Raw genomic sequence first — 7,892 nt, forward strand, 5'->3', positions numbered from 1 at the left:
AGGGACATGCAAATTAAAAACACAATAACATATCACTTCCTACCCACTGGGATGGCTACAATCAAAGAATCAGAACGTAAGTGTTGTCGAGGAAGTAGAGAAATTGGAGCCCTCATTCACTGCTAGTGGGAATGTAAAACAGTTCAGCCATGGTGGAGAACAATTTGGCATTTCCTTAAAAAGTTAAACGTAGAGTTACCGTATGACCCAGCAGTTCCACTCCAGGGTATGTACCCAAAAGAATTAAAGACAGGTTTTCAAACAAAAACTTGTACATGAAAGTTTATAGCAGTACTATTCACAATAGTGCAAAGTTGGAAACAACCCAAATATCCATCACCTGATGAATGGATCAACAAAATGTGGTTATTTCCCTACAAGGGAACATTATTCAGCCATAAAAAGGAAGGAAGCCCTGCTACATGCAACAATATGGATAGACCTCAAAAACATTATGCTAAATGAAAGAAGCCAGACACAAAAGATCACATATCGTACGATTCCATTTATATGAAATACCCAGAACAGGCAAATCCATAAAGACAGAATGCAGACTAGTGGCTCTAAGGGCCTGGGAGGGGGGATGAATGGGGAGTGAGTGCTTAAAGGGTATGAGGTGCGCTTCGGGGGTGATGAAAATGTTATGGAACTAGATAGGCATGAGGTTCCGCAACATTGTGAATATACTAAGTGCCACTGAATCGCACATTGTAAATGTTTAAAATCGTGAATTGTATGTGATGTGAATTTTACCTCAATTTAAAAATAAGTTTTGCTAGGAGTTTTCAAAGATACTTCATTTTCTCCTCCTCAACCTTTTGACATTTTCTCAACAGACTGATTAAGTTTGGATTGTTCTCAATTTATATTCTGTATATTTGCTTGTGGGTAAGACAAACCAGAAATCTGTAATATTTAGGTAAGAGATGCTTCATTCTGATTTTTTAAAGTTGTTTTAAACATTTTTCTGGATAAAATATCATTGCCTCACTTTATTCTCACTTTACGTTCTAGGATGTTTAGAGTTCAATCATTAACTGTGGGTTAGAAGAGTAGAGTGAAATGATCATTAACAGGGAGTTGTAATTCTTTCTTCTTGAAGTAGCTTGGCTTATCTCTAAGGTACGTGGCACCATTCTTAGTCAAGCATGTGTTCTGAATACATCCTTCAGTTTTCATAAGAGCATATCCTTAGACCTGATTATGTAGAAAGATATTTGTTTGAGGTTATGAACATTTCACTTTTTGGCCAGCCACTTGCCACCCACTGCAAGTCTGAAAGGGAAATGAGCAGAGTGATACCCACGTGATTCACACTGTGTCCAGTCCTGCTCGTCAAGGATGTGGGGATTATTACTATGACTTTGGCTCCAAGTCCCCATGTGAATACCCCACCCTGCTGAGCTGAGCTGGACCACGTGTGATCACATGATGACCTTTGTACCTCTGGCCTAAGACCTGTTGGATCCCATGGGCATGGTGAATCTTGTAACTTACAGCTTGTCCCCTCTTTTTTTCACTGATTTCAGAAAAGCTTAGGCATATCGTTGTAGAATTTAGGACATAGACTTTCTTGGCATAAATTTTGTGTACTGCTCAAGCTTCTGATGTAGTCTTCCTTTCTAATTCATATGCGCCAGTATATCTTTCTTTTTCCATTTAATTTTCTGTAGGCTGTATGTATTTCTAAGTTGTTGTAATTCACATTTTTTAAACTAAGTCAGGAACCAAAAATTGTGCCCAGAGATAAAATTCCATTTCTCTATTATTTTAAAAGATAGTATGGATTGTGGCCTCTCTCACCTGCTTGCTTACACACACGTGCACACCCATGCCCACACATGCACATGCACACGGTATGCAGCGGGCACGCTCCAGTGCCCACCGTCTTCAGAGTGAGGCCCTCTATGACAAGGTCACATTCGAATGTTTTGATTCAGAGCGCCTCATCAGAGCCTGACTCAGCAGCCTTCATCTCCTTGCTCCTCAGACTGTAGATGAGCGGATTCAACATGGGGGTAAAAGAGCACCACCACCTTGTCCTGCTTGCCTGAGGCCGTGGAGCCAGGCTGCATGTAGGTAACCAGGGCCGGCCCGTAAGACATGGAGACCACAGTGAAGTGGGAGGCGCAGGTCCCAAAGGCTTTGCGGTGGCCCCCGTGGAGCGGATCCACAGGATAGTGGCCACAATGTGGGTGTAGGACAATGCGACCAGGCAGCAGGGCACCAGCAGCACCACCATGCTGGAGGCCACTGTGACCACCTGGTTGAGGGTGATGTCCACGCAGACCAACCTGATGAGTGCCAGTGTCTCACAGGCCACGTGGTTCAGCACGTGGTGCCCACAGGTGGGCAGATGCACTGTGACCGCAGTCTCCACTGAAGCATTAGCCAGACCCACGAGCCAGGAGACCACTGCCAGCCCTGGGCAGAGCCTTGGCCGCATCACTGCCACGTAGAGCAGGGGGTCGCAGACGGCCACATAGCGATCATAGGCTATTGCTGCCAGCAGCAGGAACTCAGGGCCAGGGAGAAGAGCTGGGTTCCACACTGGGTGAAGGAGATGGTCTTCTCCAAGAGGAAGTGCACCAGCATCTGGGAACCCCACAGTGGAGAGGTTGCCGAGGAGGAAGTACATGGGAAGGTGGAGGCGGGCTTCCAGCTCTGTCAGGAGGATGATGCGTCCGTTGCCCAGTAGAGTCAGCAGATAGGCGGCCCCAAACAGGACAGAGAGCCCAGCCTGCGTCTGCCTGTCACTGGAGAGGCCCATGAGGACAAACTCACCCAGGTCCCGTTGTCCCTCCGCATGGAGCAGGTGGGTCAGGCTGTCAGGGGAGGGGCAAGTAAAGGTCTCACTTCAGGAGTCTGGGAGTAAGTCGTGGGCCAGGACTGGAGCCCCTCCCCTCAGGTTCCTTAACCTAGGTGCTTAGGAGAGAATGCAGTGAAGATGGTGGGGAAAAGGACATTTGAGTTCTCACACTAGACTCAAGGATGAAGTCCCTGTTCTGGTCATCCTTTTACATCTAGGATCCAGCAGTTACAATTATATAGGATATAAACTATTGGTATAGAAGGAAAGATAGAGGGAAAAAGTGGTGGAGAAAAGGGAGAAAGAATGATAGGAAAGAAAAAAGGAAGGTAAAAGGAAAACTAAGGAAGGAAGGTAGGAAAACAAGAAAAGGAGGGAAGTGAAGTAGAAGACAGGGAAGAAAGGAAGGAGTCTCCACTGTGGGGTGGCTGTGGGAAGAGTATTACAAGCAGGTACTTGAGACCAAGAGGAGCGCCTAGGGGTCCATCCCTAAAAGACTGAATTCATTTGCTCTGTGTGTTTCTTCTGGGGTCCAGGTCTGGGTCACTGCCTAGAAAGGAGTCCTCTCACATCATTCTCGTGCCCATCAGTCTGGACAAAGTTTAAATACTTGAAATCAGTATAGGTTAAGCCCCTGCTGTGTGCCAGGGACTGTGCTAGACATCAGACACCTGTCTGTGGACCAGAAACACAGAAGCACGAGTCTTGCTCCTTGGTTCTTATAATTTAATCAGGGACATAGAGATTAAATTAATGATTACAAAAATTAAGTATAATTGTGCTAAGTGCTATGAAGGAGAAGAACAAGGTTACTAGTTGTTTAATTAAATTTGCAGTTGTAATTAAATTATGACTGCAGTTATGCCTTATTTCTCAATAATATGCAATTTATATAGTAAGTTACAGGCATTTATTTAGTTGTTTAAATAAATGATAAAAAATAATATAATGAGAGCATCTGGAAACCAATGATACTTACATGTCACTACTGAGTATGAAGTGACTGACACCCACTGATTCTTTTCAGGGGGAGTGAATTCTTTCTTAGCTAAGTTTGCACTGGGTCATTTTCCTTCCAACATGTTGACCAGTCTTCTATAAACATAGAATTAAACGCCATCAGTTTTTCTTAATAGAAATGTAATATCAAGGTATATTTCCTGCTCTTAAAATATGAATCATTAGTACATTAATTAATTCAATTATTTAAAAATATTTATTGAGCATATGAGGTACTATGCTTTCAACCAACCTCTAGGAAATACTGCCATTCCATGTTAGGAATTTGTTTTAGAAAATCAGCAGTGCCACAGAATCAAGAAATTAAAAAAAAACTGGGTCTTGGTAAAATCTATGAGAATCAAATGAGACAGCATAACAAAGGACAAACGCAATATATCAGTGTTAAGCAAACCAGAGTGGAGCCACATAATCACATACAACAGAATTGAAAAGCATAATCCAATTCAGATTCTCTCTAGCTGGGAAGGGGGTCTGGGTGCTGATTGGTGGAGGGAGAGAGCAGAGAACCTGGATGGATCAGGCATCTCTTGCCTTCCCCTCAGCCCTGGTCCTGCAGTGGCCAGCAGGTGTCACTGTAGAAACTGCTAAGAATAGAAACTGGCTTTAGATTCTCAGGATCGGAGACAAGGTTCTGGGGCCTGAGTGCAGTAGTTGGTGGTTGGGATTCTGAGCGCTGCCCCAGGGAGCCTGTGGCTACCCACAGAACCTCGTCCTTCCAACAGCAGAGAAAGCAATTCAGCTCTGATCTACTACAATCCAGAGGCTGCGACAGCATCCAGAATCCTCACCTTTAGAGTTGCTGTCATGAATCCAGATTCCCTTCAGAAGGGCCCTGTTACTACATAAGAAAAATTTTTTTAAATGTTAGACATGAAAGGAATCATAGAGATCATGTATTTTATCCATTTAATTCTACAGACAAGAAAACCAAGGAACAGGGGTAAGGTGACTGACCCAGGTGTCAGATCTACCTGGGAACCAACCTGGAACCAGGTTTAAGGCTGTGCTGCACATTCTCAGTTCTCACTGAACCTGTTTGTGAGGGACGGGAAGGGGTTCTAAAAGGATATGGTCTAGGAATGGAGGCACCTAAAGAATCTTAGATGGGAGGCCCAGGACACCTATCTTACCGTGCAGAGAAATGCTGTGTGGTGAGTGGGAAAATCTTTGAATGAGAAGTCAAGGGACCTAAGTTCTTGTCTGCCTCTTCCATTAGCCTGCCATGTGCCCTGGGCAAGTTACTTGTCCTCTCTGAGCCTCAGTTTCTCCATTTGAAATGTGGGAATAATAATAATGCCTAGCTTACAATATTTTGAGTAAGATCAGATGAAGAAATGAATATGGATGGACTTTGTAAAGTACTAAGTAAACACAAGTAGCTATTGTTATACTCAACAGGTGAGGTCAATTTGCGTGGTGATAGGGGGACAAGAAACAGTATGAATTTGTGCTATAAAGCCCAGAAATTTAACAGAATGTGAGCCATAAAGCCCCTCTGCAATACATCTTATTGCCTAAATCACTTAATTAAAAAGACCCTGTTAATCAGTACTATATAATAACCTATATGGGAAAAGAATCTGAAAAAGAATAGGTATATGTCTATGTTTAACTAAATCACTTTGCTGTACACCTGAAACTAACACAACGTTGTAAATCAACTATACTCCAATATAAAATAAAAATTAAAAAATAAAGAAAGAAATAAAAAGACCCTGTTTAAATAAAGTGAAGAATAAGGTAGAGTCTGTCTATACCAGGTGGGTAGTACCATGCTCTACACACAGTATAAGTGCAATATATTTATTTCCAATAAAAATTTGATGCTGTTTTTAGATGATAAAAACATTGATTTTTATTAATAGATGGCCTTGTTCTCAGTTTTGGGGGATAATTAGGTAATTTCTTTCCATTTAGCTTGACTTAGTAAACATTCACTGAGCACTGAGTAGAACCTGGTCCAGTGGCAAGTGCTGGGGTGAGAAGGATCAATACAGTCTGGTCTCCATCTCTAGCAACTCGGCCTGGCAGGAGGATGGAGAGAATGAGTTATCATGATCTTATCAGAGTTTTCAGAGGAAGCTTGAGTATCAAGTCTGGTAACAGGAGACATAGAGTCGGACTGTGTAAATAGCCGGGAAGATATGTAGAAATGCTAAAGTAGAAGCAAAGAAACAAGTGCATTTGCGTCTTCAAAAAGTAGATGTGGTTTACAGTGTATGTAGATTGGTGGTAAGGAGGCATGGTTTTCAACCTGTATCAATAAACCATCTAGGTATGGTTGTAGATCACTACCTTTCTGAGCCATAGTTTCTTCATCTGCAGAATGAATAAGTTAGGTAAACACTAAGATTTCTACCAGCTCTAAAGATCTGCAGTAAGTGAATATACATAAGCTGAGGTTTAAAGCAGTATAAAAAGAGGGGAAAAAATCTTTGGTCTTTGATTACTCTAAGTATGCCTAGCTAGTGGGACTGTAGGAAATAAGATATGGGTTTCTGGGGTTGGGGATCAAAGCATTCATATCACACATAACTGTTTGGGGAAGTGCCAATGAGTGAGACCAGGTTGGCTTGAAAACCAGAGGCTAAGGAAATAGGGACGGCACCATACAAATAGAAATGGGAAAACTACTTGGGTCAAGGCTGAAAGACCTGTAGGCTTTTGACACATGAAATTCTTTCCAAAATTGGACCCAGGTATTTCTTACATAGTGTGGTAATCCATAACAACACTAGATCAGGGACCAAACCTGAGAAAAGGAGGGGTCCATGTCTATCTTCCATCCTTATACCAATCCCACCTTCTCCATTCCTCTTTTTATCTCCAGTAATAATGCAAATGCCTCGAAGCTAAGAAAAGAGACATCTCTTTTGATCGCCACTCTTCAGCTTTTTTTTTTTTTTTTACTTACTTACTTACTTATTTATTTATTTTTGGCTGTGTTGGGTCTTCGTTTCTGTGCGAGGGCTTTCTCTAGTTGCGGCAAGTGGGAGTCACTCCTCATTGCGGTGCGCGGGCCTCTCACTATCGTGGCCTCTCTTGTTGTGGAGCACAGGCTCCAGACGCGCAGGCTCAGTAATTGTGGCTCATGGGCCTAGTTGCTCCGCGGCATGTGGGATCTTCCCAGACCAGGGCTTGAACCCGTGTCCCCTGCATTGGCAGGCAGATTCTCAACCACTGTGCCACCAGGGAAGCCCCTCTTCAGTTTTTTGAATGTATGTCTGTATATACTAAGCACTTCAGTTTATACTGTTGATTGGATGACTGACCAAGACCGAGGACTTTATTGAGTGGGAAGAATCAAAGCGCCTCCAACTGCAACCAGTGAGAAAAACCAAGTAGAGGATCCTAGGACAGTCCTGGCTGCTTCCAGGGGTGTTTGGGCTCTATTGTCTCACCCTCCTCCTATTGTTCCCTGTGGGGAGGACTCGCCGAGGCTGAGTCCTCACCTTATGCACAGAACTCACTTCGGATGAGGAGGCAGCACATCTTTCAGGAAGTCCTTGAAGCGGTGGTCCATCCTCTTCTTGGGGATGGAGGTTTACTTTGTCAGTCTTAGCTGATAACTTTCCAGAACCTAAGAATCCCCAGAGGGCAATTACTTGCTCTTGCTGGGTTTCTTTACTGATTCTCCCCCAAGCTGCTTCTTAGCAACTACAGCTCCCTACTCTTCTAAGTTCCCAATGGGATAAACATTTTGAAAATGTTTTATCTCAACTTTTCATTGTCTTTCTAGTTCTCAGAGTAATGAGCCCTTCCCTGACTGTTTTTTGAGTCTTTCACTGCTTTTCAAGGCTATGGCATTATTGGAGACTTCTGACAGGAGTCAGGAGACAAGAATATTTATACCTCTGACCTGATGGGAAGGGACTGAGACTAATTGGGAAGGAGAAGTGGAACTAAAATCCTAGTTTGACCTCCTTTCTAAGAGAAGATGAATGTGTCTTCTCCCCTCCTTCCACATATCTAGTTTTAGCCACCAGGGAGTGGGGAGTAAAGTAGAAATTGCCAAGTAGAACCATCATGTTCATGTCCTGGAAGTCATCGAGAAGTCCCA

General features: G+C 43.2%; 1 pseudogene across 1 annotated transcript; it reads right to left on the reverse strand.

Moving 5' to 3' along the window:
- Positions 1-1,905: 1,905 nt before the first annotated feature.
- On the reverse strand, positions 1,906-2,808 carry LOC307058426 (olfactory receptor 2F1-like; annotated as a pseudogene). The gene has a single exon. The product of its transcript is annotated as an olfactory receptor 2F1-like (transcript).
- Between the last annotated feature and the right edge of the window lie 5,084 nt (positions 2,809-7,892).

Source organism: Hyperoodon ampullatus (assembly GCF_949752795.1).
Source record: "Hyperoodon ampullatus genome assembly, chromosome: 9".
Lineage (NCBI taxonomy): Eukaryota > Metazoa > Chordata > Mammalia > Artiodactyla > Ziphiidae > Hyperoodon > Hyperoodon ampullatus.